Source organism: Marmota monax, unplaced genomic scaffold (assembly GCF_021218885.2).
Source record: "Marmota monax isolate L192 unplaced genomic scaffold, Marmota_monax_Labrador192_F-V1.1 WCK01_AAM20220418_F8-fsc00007, whole genome shotgun sequence".
NCBI lineage: Eukaryota > Metazoa > Chordata > Mammalia > Rodentia > Sciuridae > Marmota > Marmota monax.
Window position 1 is genome coordinate 8,167,879 of NW_026692781.1, and position 20,649 is coordinate 8,188,527.

The window sequence follows — 20,649 nt, forward strand, 5'->3', positions numbered from 1 at the left end:
CTCTTGTGGCACTTCTGCTGTGTGTGCTCACGCTTAGCTTCTGTGAGTGAGGCCTAGGTTGCCCCTGTGTCCATGTGTCACAGCGAATTCTGCCCTGAGCATCTCAGGGCTGTTCACAGTAGGATTTGGATGATGTCAGTTCTTTGCTTTGCTCTAATAGTCACTGAATATGACTTTGTTCTTAATAAAAACAAAACAAAATAAAACAAAAAATGAACTGGGCATGGTGGCTCCTGTTATCCCAGTGACTCAGGAGGCTGAGGCAGGAGGATCTCAAGTTCAAGGCCAGCCTCAGCAACTTAGCAATGCCCTTAGCAAGACCCTGTTTCAAAATGAAACAGGCTGGGGATGTGGCTCAGTGGTTAAGTTCCCCTGGGTTGTATATCTGATACCTATGGGTGGGGGAGAAAAGAATGTTTATACTTCAGATTATTGCCAGAAAATAAAATCTCAAACTACACAGCTCTAGTAAAATCCCAGTGGTAAGACTTTATTACCAGAGGATTCCCTGAAGTTACATGCACTAATATCTAAATAGACACTCGGTGAAACCAAGGCAGATAAAGAGCTATGTGCTCCAACCAGAGAGTGTTCAATGCCTCCCCTAGAACTGTTTTTGCTGAACAGAGCTTTGAGGATATACTGTCAGCTACTGTATTAGTCAGCTTTCCATTGCAATAATAAAACACCAGAGATAATCAGCTTAAAAAGAGGAAAGTTTCTTTAACTCATAATTTTGGAGGCTCCAATCTGAGATCAGGTGTACCCATTGTTTCAGGCTTCTGACAGGGATGCTGGATGACATTGATAGGGAGAATGTGGTAGAGCAAACTTCTCACCTCGTGGTCAGGAAGCAAAGAGAATAAGGAAGGAGTCAGGGTCCCACAATTCCCTTCAAAGACATGTCCCCAATAACCTTAGGACCTCCCACGAAGCCACACTCATCAAGGTTCCATGGTCTCTCAAGAGCACCACCCCTCGACCAAGCCTTAAACATGTGGGCCTTTGGGGGACATTTGTTTGAACCACAGCAGCTGCCTTGACATGGTTTCCAGATTTGCTGTGGGAGCACTCTGCAGCACTGGGCTCCCATCGTTTGCTATTGAGGGAGAAAGGTTTCTCAGGAAAACTCTTTAGGAAAGGGGCTTCTTTTGTTTGTTTATTTTCTTTCTCTTTTGAAAATCTGTTGGACTTTTGGAATCTTTTAGAGGCACATTTCCTTCTTTGCTTTGGCTAATTGGGAAGGACAGAAACAAATTTGTTTTTTTACCTATAGCAACTGCAGAAAATATTCTGAAACCACTTTATACACTAATTTTATCCAGTAATTATCTTCTTTCTCTATATTTACTTTTATTTTAATAGATATGTTCTATTTTCTTAATCTTATTTATCTTTTTTTTTTTTTTTTTGGTACTGGGGATTGAACCCAGGGCACTCAACCACCGAGCCATGTCCCCAGCCATTTTAAAAATTTTACTTAGAGATAGGGTCTTGCTAAGTTGCTTTCTAAGGCTGGCTTTGAACTCCTGATCCTCTTGCCTCAAGCTCTTGGGTCACAGGATTGTAATACAGCAGCACTACCATGCCTGGCTCTCCTAAGTATTTTTAAAAACCACCTCATTTTTGTTGGTGAGTATAATTATTCATTAAAGTAATATTCCTAATATCCACTTAAAAATTTAAAAAATACTTTTGTTCACGGACTGACCCTAAAGGAACAGTTTCTCTCATCCCTCTGTGCTTCTAAAGGCAGAAGTAGTGAAACCAGGGAACTTTTGATGCTTTTGATTTGTAAATGCTCTCCCATCGCCTCTAGGGGGCAGTAGTGCAAAGACAAGGAAGTGAGCAGCTGTGTAGGAAGTTGTCCTCGTTCTGGTCAAACCCTGGTGTGACCAAGACCTCCTCCGCTGAGGATAAAACTCATCTTCAGGTCCAAAAATTTTAGGGAAGCTGGGGTTTTTCCTGGGTCACCTCTTCTCCCAAGGTGGTTGAGGCATTGTTCAGTAAATACCAAGGAGATTGCAGATTCATCTAGAACTCAAATCCTGACAAAAATTCTTGGGACTAGGTTCCTCGAAATGTCTTAGGGTCCCTAGTAATTAGAGTCAGTAGGAGTGGCCCAACATTCCATTCTTATTGTTGGAAAAAACAAAAGCCTAGCGGTTTCCATGGAAAGTAGCTAAGCATCCATGATTTAGTGTTGGTCTCTACGTCAGTAAGGATGTTTCTGGCTGTGTGTATGAGAAACCAAACTCTAATTGGTTTACACAATTAAAGGGAAATTATTGGCAGAAAAATCCAGAAGTAGGAGAGTTTTATGTGAGGATTGAGCCAGAAACTCAACCATATCATGTGTCTTTCAGTCTGTCTCCTCTCTTTCACCTCACACTGTGTTAACTTCTTCCTAAGGCTAGTTTTCCTCTTTGTTGCAAAACAGTTGCCAGAAACAACTGGAGTTGTGAGTCTTCATCTCCTGGAAGAAAGTACCAGCTGTTTCTCTCTTATCAATTAGAGATTCCTTCTGCTTAGACCCGATGGTGTTGCACACCTCCGAACCAATCAGAGGAGACATGTAACTAAGGCCATCAGGTTCCCATTGAGGTAAATCAAGGACACTACACCTACATGGAGGTCCTAGTCCCTCCTACTAGGAAGATGGGAAAAAAGGAAGAAATGACTACTGAGGAGAGTGTGTGTGTTTGGGGGTGGGAACAAACAGACAAAAAGCCCACTATCCCATTAGCATCTTAGTGAAGCCTCCTGGTTTGTTTATTGATCCTTGACAACCTCCTAGTGTCTACCTATAGGATATTACCATGGTAGAATGGACTGGATCATTGCTAGTTCTATTGTTACAATCTGGACAATGTATTTTAGGGAAATTCTAAGCAGATTGCATAAATGCGAAAGGGAAAAGAACTGTCTCACAAAGTACGTTCAGCTTCTCATTGAAGAGCTACTGTCAGACTGAGGGATGCTGGTAACCAGCTGAGAACCAGGCTCTGGTTAAGTGGAGGAAGGCTGTTACCTTGTGCTGAGTGCACACCAATGAAGGAGATGCACGAATACCCCCCAAATAGCAGCAAGACGCTGCCTAGCAAGACCTCTGAGTTGCTCTATTCAGGGCAGTTGGATTCAGAGCCCCCTTGCAGAGTACGATTCTCTGGTCTGGAATGGCCTGTTATACTTGAGTTTATGTTGGGGGTGTCCCAGAGCCTGGAAGTTTCTGTTGGTGCAAACAGCACGGCTCACTCTAAAAGGAGCAGCTAAATAAACTCTCCTTCTTCCTCTTTCTGCCTGATCACAAAGATCCTGACCAGGCTTCACCTTTGCTCCATGTATGGAATAAACACTTGAAACATTTTAAACATCTTAAACATATTCTCCAAGGCTGCCTTTTAATCTTAGGATAAGAATCCTTCAAATTGATTTTGGAAAATTGTTTCTACTCAGTCTCTTTCCTTGGGGTCTTTCTGGTTCATAAATGATTCCCCAAAGTATATTATAGCCTTTGTATTTGATTAAGAGTTTGCACGAATAATAAAATCTTCCAGGAGTAAACAAGCTCATATTTTTGCCATTTGTAAACTTTATTGCTATTGTAAAATCAATGTTTTGCAACCAGGACTTTTGGCAGGTCCCCTACAGTGCTGGGGACTTTCAATAGGCACCGTGGACTTTTCTCCTTTTCAGTGTGATTTTCTTTTCATATAAAACATTAGTGTGGTTTTATATATGTAAAAATCATTCCTCATCATAAATATGTCAGGATGCCACTTAGCAAGGCAATCGGTGGTGTACATATTGTTATGCAAAGCAGAGTCTGTACACATGGATGAATGATCTTGCCAACTCAGACCTTGGACCTTGGTAAAATGTGCCCATCTCAGGAGTGATGAAAGCTTTATTTTAATTTTTTAAATATTTTTTTAGTTGCAGTTGGATACAATACCCCTATTTATTTTTATGTGGTGCTGAGGATCAACCCTAGTAACTTGCGCATGTGCTAGGTGAGTACTCCACCACTGACAACCCCAGAGCCCTTTATTTTAATTTAATTTTTTTTTTAATTTGTACCAGGGTGCTTAGCCAGTGACTGAGTCACATCCTAAGCCCTTTTTAATTTTTTAATTTATTTTATTTTGAGACAGTGTATTGCTAAGTTGCTTGGAGCCTCACTAGGTTTCTGAGGCTGGCCTCAAACCTATAATCCTCATGCCTCAGCCTCCTGGCTAGCTAGGATTACAGGTGGCACTACCCCACCTGGTGCTGATAAAAGACTTTAAATATGCTGCAACTCAAAAACAGATGCGACTAACTAAGCTCTGGTGAAGGCTCTTCTCAGATACTTAACCTTTCTTCCTTGACTCCCTGAATTTGTCTAGATGAGAAACCCCTAGAACTGCTTTATCTACTTCCCAATTTTGCCTTGCGTAGATTCTTTGGGAAGCTTTTTGCCTGTTCTCTAAGCCAGGTATTCAAAAGCCATGTCTGTTTATCAGAATTACCTGATGATTTCTTTTTTTCTTGGTGATTTAAAAAATAAGTATAAAAGAAAAGGAATTCATGTACATAGAAATAAAACTTCAAACAGTACAGAAGACAATAAAACTGACAGATAACTCTTCCTGCCCACCTATCCTCATCTCCCAACAGCACTGGGAGAATGAAGGGGGTTCCAGGGAGAAGCAGGTGCCAGTTCCACTTATCCTCTGAGCTCTACTTTGTTAACGCCCATGTTCCTATGCTGCTGGCCACCCACTGACTTCCAGTCCACCATGGCCCCGGGCAGGGTGGGCTTGCCCAAACTGCTTAACTTGCTCCAACAATTGGGCAAGGTCCTAAAAAAATGATTCATAATGGTTCTTTTGCTTCTCTGCTCATCCCACTGAAACAGAACGAGGATGTTATTTTGTTATTCTGAGTCTCGAGGAGATTTAATTTTAGTACTTAATTACCCTACCATCTTTACAAGTGGAGCCAGAGGTATGCAGGGAAAAAAGGGACAATTAATTTGTTTTGAAAGAGGGGGCCTGTCACATTCCCTGAGCACCATGGTGGACCTCTCCAGACATGCCTTTCTTGGCTCTTTTCCATCTTGACCGACTGACCCTCCACCTCTTCTTTTCATGGTGTACCTACTTCGGCTTCCACTTGACTTCCACATAGGCCAGTCCCCAGCACTTGACACACTTCGCTGCCACTTTTTCTGTACCCACTTTCTCACTGCCAAACTGCTTGGGATGGCTACTCACATCTGCTGTCTCCGTTTTCTCTTTTCTGACATAATTTTGATCTGTGACCATCTCTCTTGCATTTTGGAAGGCCACAGAGTATTTCCTAACCCTAAAATCCAATGTGCTATGGTTGCCCCCACTTTACTCAAAAACTGTCTTTTTCTTCTCTTCCAGGGTATCATGTTTCCTTCTCCCACATCTAAATGTCCCTGCTCTGAACTGTTTTGAAGTGTTTATTGTTATTTTGGTCACTTGGAGGCCCTCGAAGCAGGCATTTCCAGAAGAAGCACACTTGTTTGATAGTATTCCTTATTTTTCTTCCTTCCTTCCTTCCTTCCTTCCTTCCTTCCTTCCTTCCTTCCTTCCTTCCTTCCTTCCTTTCCTTCTTTCTTTCTTTTTTTGTATCAGGGATTGAATCCTGAGGCTCTTAAGCACTGAACTGCATCCCCAGCCCTTTTTCATATTCTATTTAGAGACAAGGTCTCGTAAATTGCTGAAGCTGGCTTTGAACTTGAAATCCTCCTGCCTTAGCTTCCCAAGCCACTGGGATTACAGGTGTGCACCACTGTGCCCGGCTTCCTTATTTTTCTAAACCAACCAACCAATTGTCCCCTCAATTTTCTACCTTGCTTAAAATCTTAGAAATTCTTCCAGATTCAGCTCATATGAAGTCCCACTGTGTGGTCGATTCCTTATTCAGTGCCCCTAGTTGAAAACTCTCGTCTACCTTAAAATTCAGAGTCATTCATTCTTTTCTCTCTGATGACAGAAACATGTTATAGTTATTTTCATATTTGTTTTCTGTCATTTACTTTCCAAGTTCCATGATATCCAGGTCAATAGTTCATCTTTTTTTTGGAAGGTGGTATTTCTCTAGTTTTCTGTAGCTGATTCTGAACTTTGCATGTCTTAAGAGGTCTCTGATAATTTTTTTAAATATATTTTTTAGTTGTCTATGGACTTTTAATTAATTAATTTACTTATTTATATGTTGTGCTGAGAATTGAACCCAGAGCCTCACACATGCTCTGTGAGCCTTCTACCACTGAGCCACAACCCCAGCCCTGATTTTTTTTTTTTTTTTTTAAGATGGGGGTCTTATTAAATTGCTCAGGCTGGACTCAAACTCATGGCTCAAGTGACCCTCCCACCTGATCCTCACAAGTGACTGGGACTATAGATGCATACCACTGTGCCTGGCTCTGATAAGTGCTCTAAACTTTTAACCAAATGGACCAATTTTGAAAGATGGGCTAGAGATTGAACCATAATTTGGGAAGAAGGAACAACTAAGAGCAACACCAAAGCCACCTGCAGGAGAGAGACCATTTTGGGGCAGAATCTGCTATGTCTTTTCTCCCTCCTGGGACTAAAAGCTCAGGTACAAAACTCTTGAGAAGGAGCAGCCCCAGGAAAGCTTTTAAGAATTCCAACTTGGGGGTGTCATTTGAGTACCCAAATGAATTCTTAGCTATTTCTTGAAATCTCAGAAGAAAAAGGCAGAAAATAATATGGGAGAACTCTTCAAAAAGACCTTTAAAAGTTCTGCTTATGAACCTACTTTAAGACCCAGGTCTGTACCTAGTATGGGGCATAAACATAATTAAAGGAAAGAAAGACAATCTATTAACAGCTCTTCAAGGACTTCTTAAAACAAAAAAGAATCAAATTCCCTCTTTGCTCTCCATCTGATCAAAAGATTTCCCTTCTTGTTTGAAACAGAGAGGCTCATCCATCTTTCCTTAAAATATGGACACTCTTTTAAGGCTCTCAGGCTGAAGGTCAGTTTGAAGTATCAGATGGAGACAGCAAGCCAACTGAGATAAGAGTCTCCTAAGCTATCCATCACTGCAATGAAAGCCCAGCAGCAGGTATTGATCCTAATCCGGAGGACAGGTTGAAAAGAGGAGGTAAGGTCACAGCGTAGTAGTGAGCGGTTACCCAGGAATATGAAAGAGGTGAGACGGTGGTGATGAAGTGGCAGATGCACTGGGGAAAAGCAACCATTATGGGCCAGCTGGAAAAGAGACTCATGAAAAAAGTCAAGTATGACCTGAAAAGCCCTGTAGGTGCCTTTCTATCACCCAAATCAAGGAACTCCAAATGGAAACCAGTGGGCTTGGATTTCCAGGCAGAGAAGACAGGATTGATCTTCCCCAGGGTGACTCAGAGAAGAGGGTTACACTCCAAGGCCACAGAAGCGATACTGCTTTGACAACTGGCAGGGACAGATGGCAGGTCTGCGAATGTTGCAGGTCCATGTTCTCCAGGCCGCAGGCTCCTGGTTCTCCCGCTACCTCTCGGGGTCTTTATCTCCTTTGTAGATGCTTCTACTTCCTGCTCGCTGAATTTCAAAGTTTCCACCTGTCTTACCACCCTTCTCTACAGGCTTTCCTAAACTCCCCCAAATGATACAGTAAGTGCAAATGTTGGTACCCAAACTCACAGGTGGACAGAGAACCTGTTGCTTTTTTGATTTTTATGACTCAATTATTAATTTGCATCACTATTGCCGTCTTTTGTTCTCAGTGTCTGCAGCTTTTCCTTCCCAGATGGAAATCTCTGCAAAGCTGTCTCCCAGCAGACTCCCCATGCAGGCCTGGCTGCAGTGGAGCTCCCTTGTCTAGGGCCAACCCACAGCTATGTTCCCGAGGCCTCCCTTTCCTCCACCATTACTCTGATAACGGAGCCCAGGCAAGTCCTAGCGGATCTTCATGTCGTTTGGGAGAGGTGATGGGGGAGGGTGATCATGCCCCCTAAACTCTCAAATATTGCAATAATCATCTTGATTTGTTCCCGTTCCTTGTAGTACACAAGATAAGGAAATAAAAAACCCAAGAAAAGTCTCCAAGGACAATAGCTTTCTGTCATGTCTGAGGCCATGAGCCCAGGAAAAGGATCAGATGGGGCAACTGCCCAAGGGAAAAGAAAACGGCTGGGAGGCGCAGGATGGGGTGCAATGGAGCAAGTCAGTTAATATTCCCGGATGGTATGCTGTAGCACAATTCAAGGCCAACGGTTTCTGAAGCCACCCCACCGATCTGCATGTGACTGACTTCTGTTATTCTGTAACTTACTCCTTTTGTTTTTATTAAGGACAATCAGCCTTTTTTTTTTTTTATTGTTCCCCTTTCTAACGCCCCTGAGAGAAGCTGTCCATTGTCTAGCTCTCCAGTCTAATCCTCCTCTCTATCTTCTTCCTTTCACCAACTTCTGCCAAGACTGTATTGACCTTTATGTTGATCATTAAGTTTACCTTAGAGCAATAAGGGATGTCATTCTTGATGGCTACACATACATATTTAATCAATAAGTCACACATTCTTTATTGTGATAAAACATACATAAAATTCATTGTTTTTAATGTGCAATTTCATCGCATTAAGAATAGTCACATTGTTGTGTGACTGTCACTACTCTCCATCTTCACAACTTTTCAACTGCCCAAACTGAAATTCTGCTGGTTGAACAATATCCCCCTGGCCCCCATCCTCCCTGCCTCTGCTAGCCACTTTCTGTCTATGAATTGGCTGTCTATGTGTCTCACAGACATGTACAAGTGAAATCATGTAATTTTTTTTTGTCCTTTGTTTCTGGCTTACTTCACTTAGCATAATGGTTTTAAGGTATTTTCTTCTCTTTAAAAAGGTACACAAGATACATGTATGAAGACACAAATTGGTGTGAGTATACTACGTATACAACCAGAGATATGAAAAATTGAGCTCTATATATGTAATAAGAATTATAATGCATTCCGCTGTTATATATAAATAAAATAAAATAATTAATTAATTTTAAAAAGGAACAAGGTGCTGGGTGTGGTGGCACGTGGCTGTAATCCCAGTGGCTTGGGAGGCTAAGGCAGGATGATTGCCAGCCAGTTCAAAGCCAGACTCAGCGATTTAGTGAGGGCCTAGGCAGCTCAGTAAAACCCTGAATCTTAATTAAAGAAATATAAAAAGGGGCTTGGGATGTGGCTCAGTGGTTAAGGCCTCTGGGTTCAATCCCCAGTACCAAAAAAAAAAAAAAAAAGAAACAAGATTCCATTGCAAATGTACCATATTTTGTTCATCTATCAGTAGGTGTTTGGGTTGTTTCTACCTTTTTGACTATTGGGAATAATGCTATCAGCATGAGTGTACATTTATCTATTCAAGTCCTGCTTTTTTTTCGAGTATATGCCTAAAAGTGGGACTACAGTGTCATATAGTAATTCTGTTTAATTTGGGGGGACCTGTATACTGTTTTCCACAGCAGCTACAGTGTTTTACAATACCACCAGCAATGCTGTGAGGTTTCTAATTTCTCTACACCCTCAGCAATGCTTGTCATTTTCCATTTTGTTTTGTTACATAATAGCTATGCTAATGGGTGTGAAATGGTATTTCATTGTGGTTTGCATTTGTATTTCCCTAGTGATTGGTGACATTAAGCATCTTTTCATACATTTACTGGTCATTTATATCTTCTCTGGAGAAATGCCTAGTGAAGTCCTTCACCCAATGTTTAATGTTTTGTTTTTATGGAGTTGTAGGAATTCTTTATACACTCAAGATATTAATTAATTTATTATCAGATCTATGACTTGCAAATATATTCTCCCATTCTATGGGCTGCCTTCTCGTTTTCTTGATAGCATTCTTTGATGCCCCGAAATTTTTATTTTTGATGAAGTCCAATTTGTCTAGTTTTTCTTTTGTTGCCTGTGCTTTTGGTGTCATATGAGAGAAATCATTGCCAAATCCAATGTCATGAAACTTTCCCCGTGTTTTCTTCTAAGAGTTTTAACGGTTTTATCTCTCACATTTTGGTCTTTGATAGATTTTGAGTTAATTTCTTACATATGCTTAAAGTAAGGATTAAATTCTAATTTTTTTTTTTTTTTTTGCATAGGGGCATTTAATTTTCCCAACAACTTGTTGAAAAACCACTTTTGATATTTTAAATGGCTATTATACAGTATTTTGCTTTCTTAAACAGTATCTAGAAAATGCAAAGTTTCCCTTGATAGTTCTGGGTCACCGTTAGGATGGTTATCTCTTGTTCTATGATGTATTGCAGCAACTCTCAGGGCCCTTCTAAGCTAGTATACTCAGACCGCTCAAATTTATTTGTTCTTGAGTAGGCTTTCATTGCTTTATTTGTCCATTTTTGTCATTGAGCTGTTGACTGATGAGCTCTTTGAGCTCTTCACGGTGTAGAAAGATGCCTTCCTCATTTATTTCTGTAGATTAACAGGAATTGTGTATAAGCTTAAAGTCAGTATTCTCTAAGGAAACATCTGGAGAATTCATGAATAGAACAAAGGAAATAATGTTCTGTTAAAGAACTTTATGAGAGCTATTGACTTTGCTAAGAAATTGCTGTCACTTATATTGAAGTCTTTATGTCTGATGTCTATGCAATTGGGCATTAGTCTTTGGCATACTGGCTAATGTTTAGACCCCAGCCCTGCAAGGTGGTGGTAGAAAGCTTGATTTACAGCAGTTGCTGACCTCCATGGTAGAAGTACTCTCAGTGGCCAATTCCAAGCTCCAGTGTGACAATACTAAATGTATAATTGAGCAGAAATATACAGTCAATACTACAGCATTTTTGCCAATCAGAAAGAATACTCATAAACAAGTGCCTGGACAATGGTAGAATAAATTGAAAATGAAGCATTTTGAGTATTTATTATCTTTATTATCACTATTTTTAATAGTTAAGTTTATACGGTTCAATTTTCTTTTCTTTTGCAGTACTGGGGATTGAACCCAGGGATGCTCTACCACCAATTATGTCCCCAGTGCTCTTTTTTTTTAATTTAAAATTTTTTTTTTAAATTTTGGGACTGGGCTTCATTAAGTTGCAGACAGAAAACATTCTATTAGATTGTATTTTTTATTTTCTAACGTATTTTTTCTTCTGATAATTCTTTTTCTCATCACATCTTGGATTTATTTTACAAATGCACTGTCTTAATTGAAAGTTGGCTTTTTTCTTCTTGAGGTTCTTTCTATTTTCCTGACCTTTTATGCTCTCTGCTGCTTTTTTCTGTTTGCTTCTTTTAATCTCTGTTCTGGGATATTTTCCTTAACTGTCTCCTGCACTTTGATTTCTATAGAGACAGAGATAATAGCAGCTGTTTGGAAAATCTGGGATTTGAGGGAACAGGGCTTGCTGTATGATGGTTTCACCATGGGATGGTCCAGCTTTTTAAGAGCTATTTCTAGTGGAAGCTTCCGAAATGTCAGAAGCTGAGGTCTTTTCTCTGAGGGTGTCCAGTTTACTTGAAAAGTCCTCTGGGCTCCTGCTGAAAAGAACTAGCACCTGGCTTCCAGGAGCAGAAGGCCAGGGCTGAGGGCCCCATGAGTCCATGTTCCACATCATCCCTCTGTTTGAATTCAAACTTGACTCTAAAGCCTCTTTGGTTCATTTTTCAAAATGATCCTCGAGCCTCACACAGGATTGGTGGTGGGAGATGGGATGGAGATAGCTCTTCAGATTCTTATTTGAAACTTCTTCTACTCCCCTGTCCGTTACCAATTTTCCAACCCAGTTTTCATTTTGGAAAACCTTGTTTACTTTCTCTTCTGCTTTTGTCCTCCTTTCTGTCCTTTCTATTGTATGTCAACACCTTTTTTATTTCTTCACTGTCATTTTAGGGAAGTTTGTGGAGGAAGAGGAGACAGATGCATGTCATAATTTTGTCATATTTAATGTAAAGCATCTTTTTTTTTCTATTTTAAGATTTAAAACCTATACAAGTTTTCAGAAAGATTATCAATTATGTACTAATGATTAATTATCAGAATGGGATAATGTCTTGTTCTTATGAATCACAATTACCAAAAACAAGGGAAATTTAGGATTTTTCTGTCTTCAAAGTCTAATTATATGACCATAAAAGATGTTCTATTAATCAATCAGACACTGTGTATTTGTAGATAAAGCATCAACAGGAAATAAACTCTAAGAAACAAATCTACCTTAAAAAAAAAAACCCTCTTGTAATATGAGCTTTTCAGTATCTGAAGTGGCAATGACTATTTTAGGCTATTGTGAGTTTATCTGACCCAAGTGAAGTCTTTGTGATGAAGTGACGTGTCCCCATCATATACCTCTCCATTGATTGACACTTGGTAGCACGCTTTCCTGCAACGTTAGGGGGTTGAGCAGCAGCACTCTTGTTGGCATCTAAGGTGAGGTACTCATCTGAGGCCCCCTGAAAATGGTAAAAGAGCTGGGGTTGCGGGGAAAAGCTCAGGGTTCCCATGGTGCCGTGCCAGATAAAAGCAAGAAATTAGCTGTCGCCCAGGGCTGAGTAACTCAGAGTAAGCACACCATCGTTCTGATTGAAGTGGGAGAGGAGGCAGGAAAAGAGCTTCTCCTCGGCATCTGAGTACTGGGCAAGTAAAGGAGGAAGGAAAAAGCTTTCAGTGCCTCACGAGCAGTTAACAAATCCTGAAAGGGAAGGAGAAGTGGGCAAAGCAGCACCGCTTGAAAGTTTTATTGAAAAAAAAAAGAGCCAGAGAAAGAGCCTCATACACAGGGTGAAGAAATGTGCTTTCAGTGTTCAGAAAAGATGATGATGTTACAGGTAAGTTACAGGTAAGAACTGGGTGAAAAGAGAACTTACTATTCACAAATTTTTCTAAAAAGCTACCTGTAATGTTCAATACATTGTAATAAAATACAATGGATTTCAAAACACAAGCAGCAGTTTTTAAATTATAGCCTTGGAGTTGGGGGATGTTGGTCAAAGGCAACAAATTTTCAGTTATATAGGAAAAAATGTATGTATAGCCAGTATAGGAAAAAAATTTCATTGTAACATTCATTAAATAAATTCTGATCTTGAGGAGAAATATCAGGTGTAGCTGGTGAGGAGGAGATGGGCAAGCTCATTCTGTCTATCAAGGACTCGGGCAAGAAAAAAAATAAAATAAAATTTGCCAAGTGGCAAAGATGACAAGAAATGTATCAAGGATGTAAACTTTATTTTCCTCCAATTAACAAATAAATTCTCCAAGAATGAATTCTCATAATAGGAATTGTGGTAAATTATTTTTATTAGTAAAGGGGGAAAATTCAACTATTGATTTTTTAATGGTCAATAGCTATCCAAGGCTTTAAAAACTCCTTTGTTTAATCCAAAAATACCTTGAATAAGAAGATAAATGAGAGAATGAGGAAATTCTACAAAATGAGTAATTTAATACTATTTTACCATATGGTTAGTATGAAAGAGAGATAAACATATTATTGAGAATGTTAATTAATTACTATAATAAAAACAGATTTACTCTCTATACAGACCCCTGTCTTCAAGTTCTCCATTAATTGAAACTTCTCTATACCTGAAGAGCAGTGCTGATTAGGGCTTGGAAAAAAGTCCTTGAGCTAGAGTGAGCTCCCAAAGCATTCCCAAAAGGATTAATTTAGGTTCTATACAGACTCAGAATTAGGAATGTTCTCTTACCTTCATGTCCCTGTGAGAATGGTGCTGCCAGAGGAAACAACGTAAGTCACCGCTGCCTTAACTTGTAAGCATGATGTAACTCTCCTCCTCAAGGACCCCGTACCCCAGACTTTCCAGAAATGACATTAATGACCTCAATTACTATATGAGTGAGCTATAAATGAGATGCCTGGTCACCAGAAAGCTTACTAAAGTGCATGTCATGCCTCGACGAGGTCACACAATCCCCTGATAACATCTTGGAGCAGGAAGCATGCTACTGGATCTCGACCTTGATGATACCTGCTGATTTTTCCAGAAGCAAAGCAGAAGGTGAAAGAAGAGTTCCTTCAGGTCCCTTAATACAGAAGGGCTTCTTTAAGGAGGATTCTCAGCTTTCTTTAAAAGGATTTGGTGGGCCAGCCTGGTGGCACACACCTGTAATCCTAGAGACTTGGGAGGCTGAGGCAGGAGGAGGGGGAGGCCCTAAGCAACTTCACAAGATCCTGTCTCAAACAAACAAACTAACTAAAAAGGGCTGAGGATGTAGCTCAGTGGTAAAGTGCCCCTGTGTTTGATTCCCCAGTAATGAGAAAGGAAGGAAGAAAGGGAAGGAGGGAGGGAGGGAGGGAGGGAGGAAAAGAGAAAAAAAAAAGAAACACAGACTTGATGGGAGGCAGGGGGAGTTGTTTAAGGTCCTTTTGTAAAACAGATATCAGTGTTTGCCACACTATCATCTTATTTCTGTCCATCTTCTCTCCCTTTCTGCCCTCTATTCTTTCCTTTCCTTCCTCTATCTCTATCTTTGTGTATGTGTCTCCTACCTTCTTATATTTTTTTCATGAATGTCCTTAACTAAATGTGTTCCAATTATATAATGCTGCATCACAAAAAATCCCAAAACCCATGGACTTAAAATAATACTGGAGCTGGTGCGATGGCACATGTTTGTAATCCCAGCAGCTCAGGAGAATGAAGCAGGAGAATTGTGAGTTCAAAGCCAGCTTCAGCAACTTAGCAAGGCCCTAAGCAACTTAGTGAGACCCTGTCTCTAAATAAAATATAAAAAAAGGATGGGGATGTGGCTCAGCGGTAAAGCGCCCTGGGTTCTATCCCTGGTGCAAAAAAAAAAAAAAAAAAAAGACAAGCAGTGTATACAAGTTAGGTAGAGAACCCAAAGGGAGGACTGAGGTCTTGGGACCAAGTGCTGGCTGTGGCTCCTAATATGTTAATGCCCACAAGCAAATCTATTCCCCTCCTTGAGCAATTCCAAATCAGGGTCCTCTTCTGCCCTAACATGCTACCCTCCATCCTGCAAGCCTTTTGTCCATCTAGTTGTTTAGCTCTCTGCTTCTTCAAAACAGAAAGTCTTCCCCTACCTTGAGTGCTGTCCTAGCAGGCAGTTAGAGGCTGGCTTTAAAATATACGATCCAATCCTGATGTGCACTGGATATTTCACCCTTTGATCTGTTACCACAGTTTTACAAAGGCAAAAGGGCTCAAGCTACTTACAGAACTGGGGGAGATATAAAGGCCCATAATGCCCAGTTTGATCCTAAATCCATAAAATTGAAAACCATCCTTTCTGTACATTTATTTACTTAAGATAGATGATTGCAACCATTCCTTAAGCCCTGATCCCACTCCCCCCTCCCCATCCCATTTATCAGCTATATCAGCTATATTTAAAGTTTGAATAAAATGTGTGGGTATAAAATTTTAAACCAATCTTATTTCATTTTTAATGAAAGCTATCCTTGAAAGGAATCTCTTTAGGAGGCTAACCACTTACTCAGAATGTTTTGCTTATTCAAAACATTTGGAAGACTCTATTCTTTGAATTGCTTTCAGAACTTTTTGCCAAATCTGCCGTTTGTACTTGATCATCCATTTGCAGTTTTCTGTTCTTCTCTTTGGGTATCACTGTTTTCCTCTGTCCTACCACTCTGGCTCTGCCACTTCAGTCTACAGCTTTGTTGAGTTAGCAAAGATAAGAGAGACTCCAAGAAAGACTCAGAGGTCCTGGGAGGCGGTAGAGCCATGTCTAGGAGTGGGAATCAAGAGAAGTGTTTTGCTAAGCAAATAAAAAACACGTGGTCTAGAAAAAGTCCATTTCAAAATGTTCATTTCTACTTTAAGTATTGTAAATACTTTGGTGCAACTGACTCAGCAGTGGGAGCCACTTAATAATAAAGTTCTTATTTATTCAGCTTAATTCTAGGTGCTGAGTATATGTCAGTAGATAAAGACAGAATAGGTCCCTGCTATTATTGGGGAAAGAAAGACAATGAACAAATAAAAGGAGAATACAAAATAAAGAATACAAAATAAAGATAAGTTGTAAGGAAAGTATTTAAAATGGGATATAATAACAGGGAGTAACTGAGCAGTGACTTTGGACTGGAGTCAGGGAGAGCTCTGCTGAGGAAGGGCAGTGTAAGCTGAGATCTGAATTGGAAGTGGACCAGGCCGATCACCATGGACTGAGCATGCCAGTGGACACAGCAGCCCATGAAAAGCCCTAAAGCAGGAATAGGAGAAGGACACGTGACAACAGTGGTCAGGGATGAAGAAGAGCAGGTAGGGCCAGATCATGAGGCAACTAAAAGACTGAGTAAGCAATGTTTTGGGGTGTGACGATTAGAATGTCATGTTCTGACTTCTGTGTTAAGAAATCATTGGAATTTGGAAGTAAGGAAGATGTCCTTCAACAGGTGAAAAAACTGTGGGAATATTTGATAAAAATGGAACGAGCAATATCAAGTCAAGAAAAGACCTAAAGGAATGTGAGGTACATTGTGCTAAGTGAGAGAAGCTGATCCAAAACGTCTACTTACTGTATAATTTCAAATATATGACATTCTGGAAAAGGCATATCTAAGAAGACAATCAAAAGATCAGTAGTTGCCAGGGTTTTGGAGAGAATGAAGGAGCCCAGAGGTTATTTTAGAGTGGTGAAACTATTCTGTTTGATACTGTAATTTTGGATACAAGGCATTATATATTTGTCAAAACCCACCGACACAAGAGTGAACCTTGGTATAGTGAATTTTAGTTCATTGTTATATGTCAACATTGACGCATCTATTCTAACAAATCTACCACAGTAATAATAGGGGAAGCAGTAGGGAAGAAGAGATGTGGTGAGAGGGTATTCGGAAACTCTTTATGTACTTAATGTTCAATTTTTCTGTAAACCTAGAACTGCTAAAAAGCAAAACCAAACAAACAAAAAACAAAAACAGATTTAAAAAACAAAACAAAACATTTTTTTCTTTTTTGCCTTGAATGAGGTTGGAACAGGGCCTTGTGTGTATTAGGTAAGAGCTCTACCACATCTCAGTTCTAGCTTTTGTTTTTGTGCTTTGTTTTCTAATCACTAGAGCTGATATTTAGCAACTGAATGACAGAGGAAGAGTGGTTGCTGGAAGACTTGTCTAGAGGCTTGCCATCCGGGTAAGGGGTATGCGGCTGGACTTTGGGACAAAGAGGAAGGAGAGGGAAGAGATGGGAAAAATGGATCCAGAGCATGTTTTGGAAATCAGGCCAATGGGATTTACTGATAGCCAGGACAGGAGGGTGAAAGAAAAGCAGGATTTGAGTCTAAACAATTGGGTGAATGGTGATTCTCTACTGAGTTAGGGAAAGGTAAGAAATTTCTATCTGACATATCTGTTCAGATGTCAGGTGGGTGGTTGGAGATACAAACGTGAATTTCTGAGGTGAGGTAAGACTGAAGATAGACATCTGGGGGTGAACACGGATGATGCTTAAACCCACAGGGCTGGATCAAATTGACTAGGACAGGAGGGCAGATAGAAGGCCCAGCACTAACTGGAAGCATTTCAACACAGGAAGGTGGAGCAGGTAGGAGTCTGTGAGGGAGGCTGGGAAGAGCTGCTGGGAGAGGAGACACTCAGGAGCAGGTGGTGTCAAAGAGCCAAGAGAAGAAGGAATTGCTCCTACCTGAAGAATGGTACCCTGGCTCAGCTGAGTTCCCCAGCTCAGCAAGCTCTTCACCTTTCCCAGGCGAGTTCTATGTCATCAGCAAAGGGGCCACAGGTGTCTCTGTGCAAGGAGGTCTCACCCCCTCCTGACATGTAGCTTTCCTTCTCAGGGGTCACACAAGTGCAGCGGTTTAGAGCAAGGGGTGGCCAAGAACAGTCCAAGGACCAAATTGTCCCGCCTCTTGTTTTATGCGGTCCACAAGCTATAAATGGTTCTGACATTTTTAGACATTTGAAAAAGAAATAAAAGGAAGAATATTTTGTGCCGTGTGAAAAATACAAGAAATCCAAATGTCAGTGTCTATAAATAAAGTTTTATTAAAACATAGCAGTGCTTATTCAATCAGTATGGCTCATCCTGCAGCTGTTTTTGCATCCCAGGGGCAGAACTGAGCAGCAGTGTCAGAGACCTGAAAAGCCTGAGATATTTAAAGGTCTCTTTGTAGGAAAAGCTTTGTGACCCACGTGTACTGGAGGTCAAGATGCGAGCTCATCTCATTCTGAATTCTACCAGACAGAGTTTAACTTCAAGTCCTTCTTTTACAATGTCACCATATTTCACACACCCTTATGCTGCTTATAGGAGCAACCACTTCATTCAAACACTGACTTCTGCATTTCTGCTTCCAGTCTGATGCTACCCGTGAGCTTCTCATTGTACATCAACTGTCTGCTGGCTCTATCCACTTTGGCAATCTTATACTCACCACTTTCAAAATTGTACTAGCTACCTTTCCCTGACAAACTATTTTACTTATTCCTCAGTGTGGGATTTAAAAAAAAAAAGTACTTGATAAGATTAAAAAATGTGTTTGGTTGTTACCCCCATACCTGGCACAGAAATTTAAAAATGTGGAACTTCCTGAGTGGTGGGAATAGATTTTTTATTTGTCCCTTTTAGCAATACCTGAGTTTATGCTAATGAGGTGACTCCTGGTGGGCCCTTGGATGGTTTCAGAAGGGCTGGCCATGCCACACATCAGGCATGCAAGGAGGTCTCACCCCTTCCTGACATGTAGCTTTCCTTCTCAGGGGTCACACAAGTGCAGTAGCTTAGAGCAAGGGGTGGCCAAGAACAGTCCAAGGAACTTTCAGTCCCTTCTGGACTCCAGGGAGGGGAGATTGCATTCGGTCATGTAGCCAATGCTTTTAACTAATCACAGTGACCAAAAAAAATCTCAGATCAGGAAAATTCTGAAGCAAGGAGGCCAGGGGAATTTCCTGGTTATATCACCCGAGGGTGGCACACCCTGACTCCACAGAGCACAGTCTCCTGTGCTCAGGACCCGTCCAGCCTTGCTCCAAGTGCCTCTTCATCTGGCTGTTCATTGGTACACTGTATAATCACGCTTTCGGCAATTTCTATGAGTCATTCTAGTGAATTATTAAACCTGAAGTGAGTCATGGGACCCCCAAATCTGTAATCAGGTCAAACCAAAGCATGGGTAGCACAGGGGCTCCACTCGTGGTTGGCATATGATATGGGGGCCGTCTTGGGGGACTGAACCTCTTAACCCATGGAGTCTGCACTAGCTCTGGATAGCTGGTATCAGGATTGAATCGCATTCACAGGTACCAGTTGGCGTTGGAAAACTAGAGTTAGAACATATTTAGTTAAAAGCTTCACCATCCAACCAGTCATTCAAGGTAGAAACCTAATAGTTATATCCGACTTGTCCACCCACCACATTCCATCCAGTAACACTGCCTTGGCCTTCAAATGTATTGACTCAGCCTCCCGATCTCTAACCCTTCATCTCCCTCTCCAACTTCCACTGTTCAAATTTAGACACTCAGCAACTCTCACAGGGCTGTTAGAGTAGCATCCAAGGGCACTCCCTAACACCAATCTTGCCTCATCTTAAGTTGATCTGCTGTTTCAGTTAGTATCTAGTGAAAAATGCAGATCTAACTTGGTCTGAAAATCATTAAAAAACTGTCTCCTCTCTCAGCAATGGTCTCAGGCCCAACCCAGGTCACAAACACCTCTGAAGTATTTAACCATTGCTGATGTCTGGGCCACACCCCCATGGATTCTGAGATCTAGCTAAGGACCTACCTGCAGGCAGTATGAAAGCGCTCCTCTATAGTTTCTGCATCAGACATTTTAAGTATTTATTCTCAATTATTTGGAATTCATGCTGATGTAAAATTAAGTCATGGACTTTTTGAGTTATTTCTGTTACAGAAAAAAATTTAAAAGATCTTTTATCCCACCATTTAAATAACATTTCATGGAATAGAAATGTTCAAAGTACAACTATTTTGCAAATTCTCTACATCATTTTTTTTTAAAAATTTGGGTTGTAATTTGATAACTGATTGGAGCTCAAACAACTTGAGTTCAAATTTCCAAATCTGGCTGGGTGTGGTGGTGAACACCTGTAATTCCAGTGGCTGGGGAGGCTGAGGTAAGAGGATCACGAGTTCCAAGCCAGGCTCAGCATCTTATCAAGGCCCTAAGCAACTCAGCAAGTCTCTGCTTCTAAATAAAACATAAAAAAGGGATGGAGATGGAGATGTAGCTCAGTATTTAAAGCACCCTAGGATTCAATTCCTGGTACAAAAAAACCCCCCAAAAAACAAAACTAAATCTGGCTGCATTTTACCTGGGGTAAACCCTATTCCAAGACAACCATGTCTTTACCCTGTCAAATGAGTGCATATGTTAGGTAAGGGAAAGGGCCACCCTTTACCAAAGAGGGAACCTGGACAGGGGAATGTATTTCCAGCTTCTGTGTTAGAATACAGCAGATGTGGCAGGATTCGGTGCCATTCTTTACCAGAGATGTGCTCTGTAAGATGGAGATGATTCTGTAATATCTCACCCACGTGGATTGTCTATTCCTATAACATGTGGGTGATGCAAGAGCTATTTCTATTTTAAAAGAAATCATTCACTTTATCAGCAATACACAGGTGACTTGACCTTAAACTTGGGTAATTATACTAATGA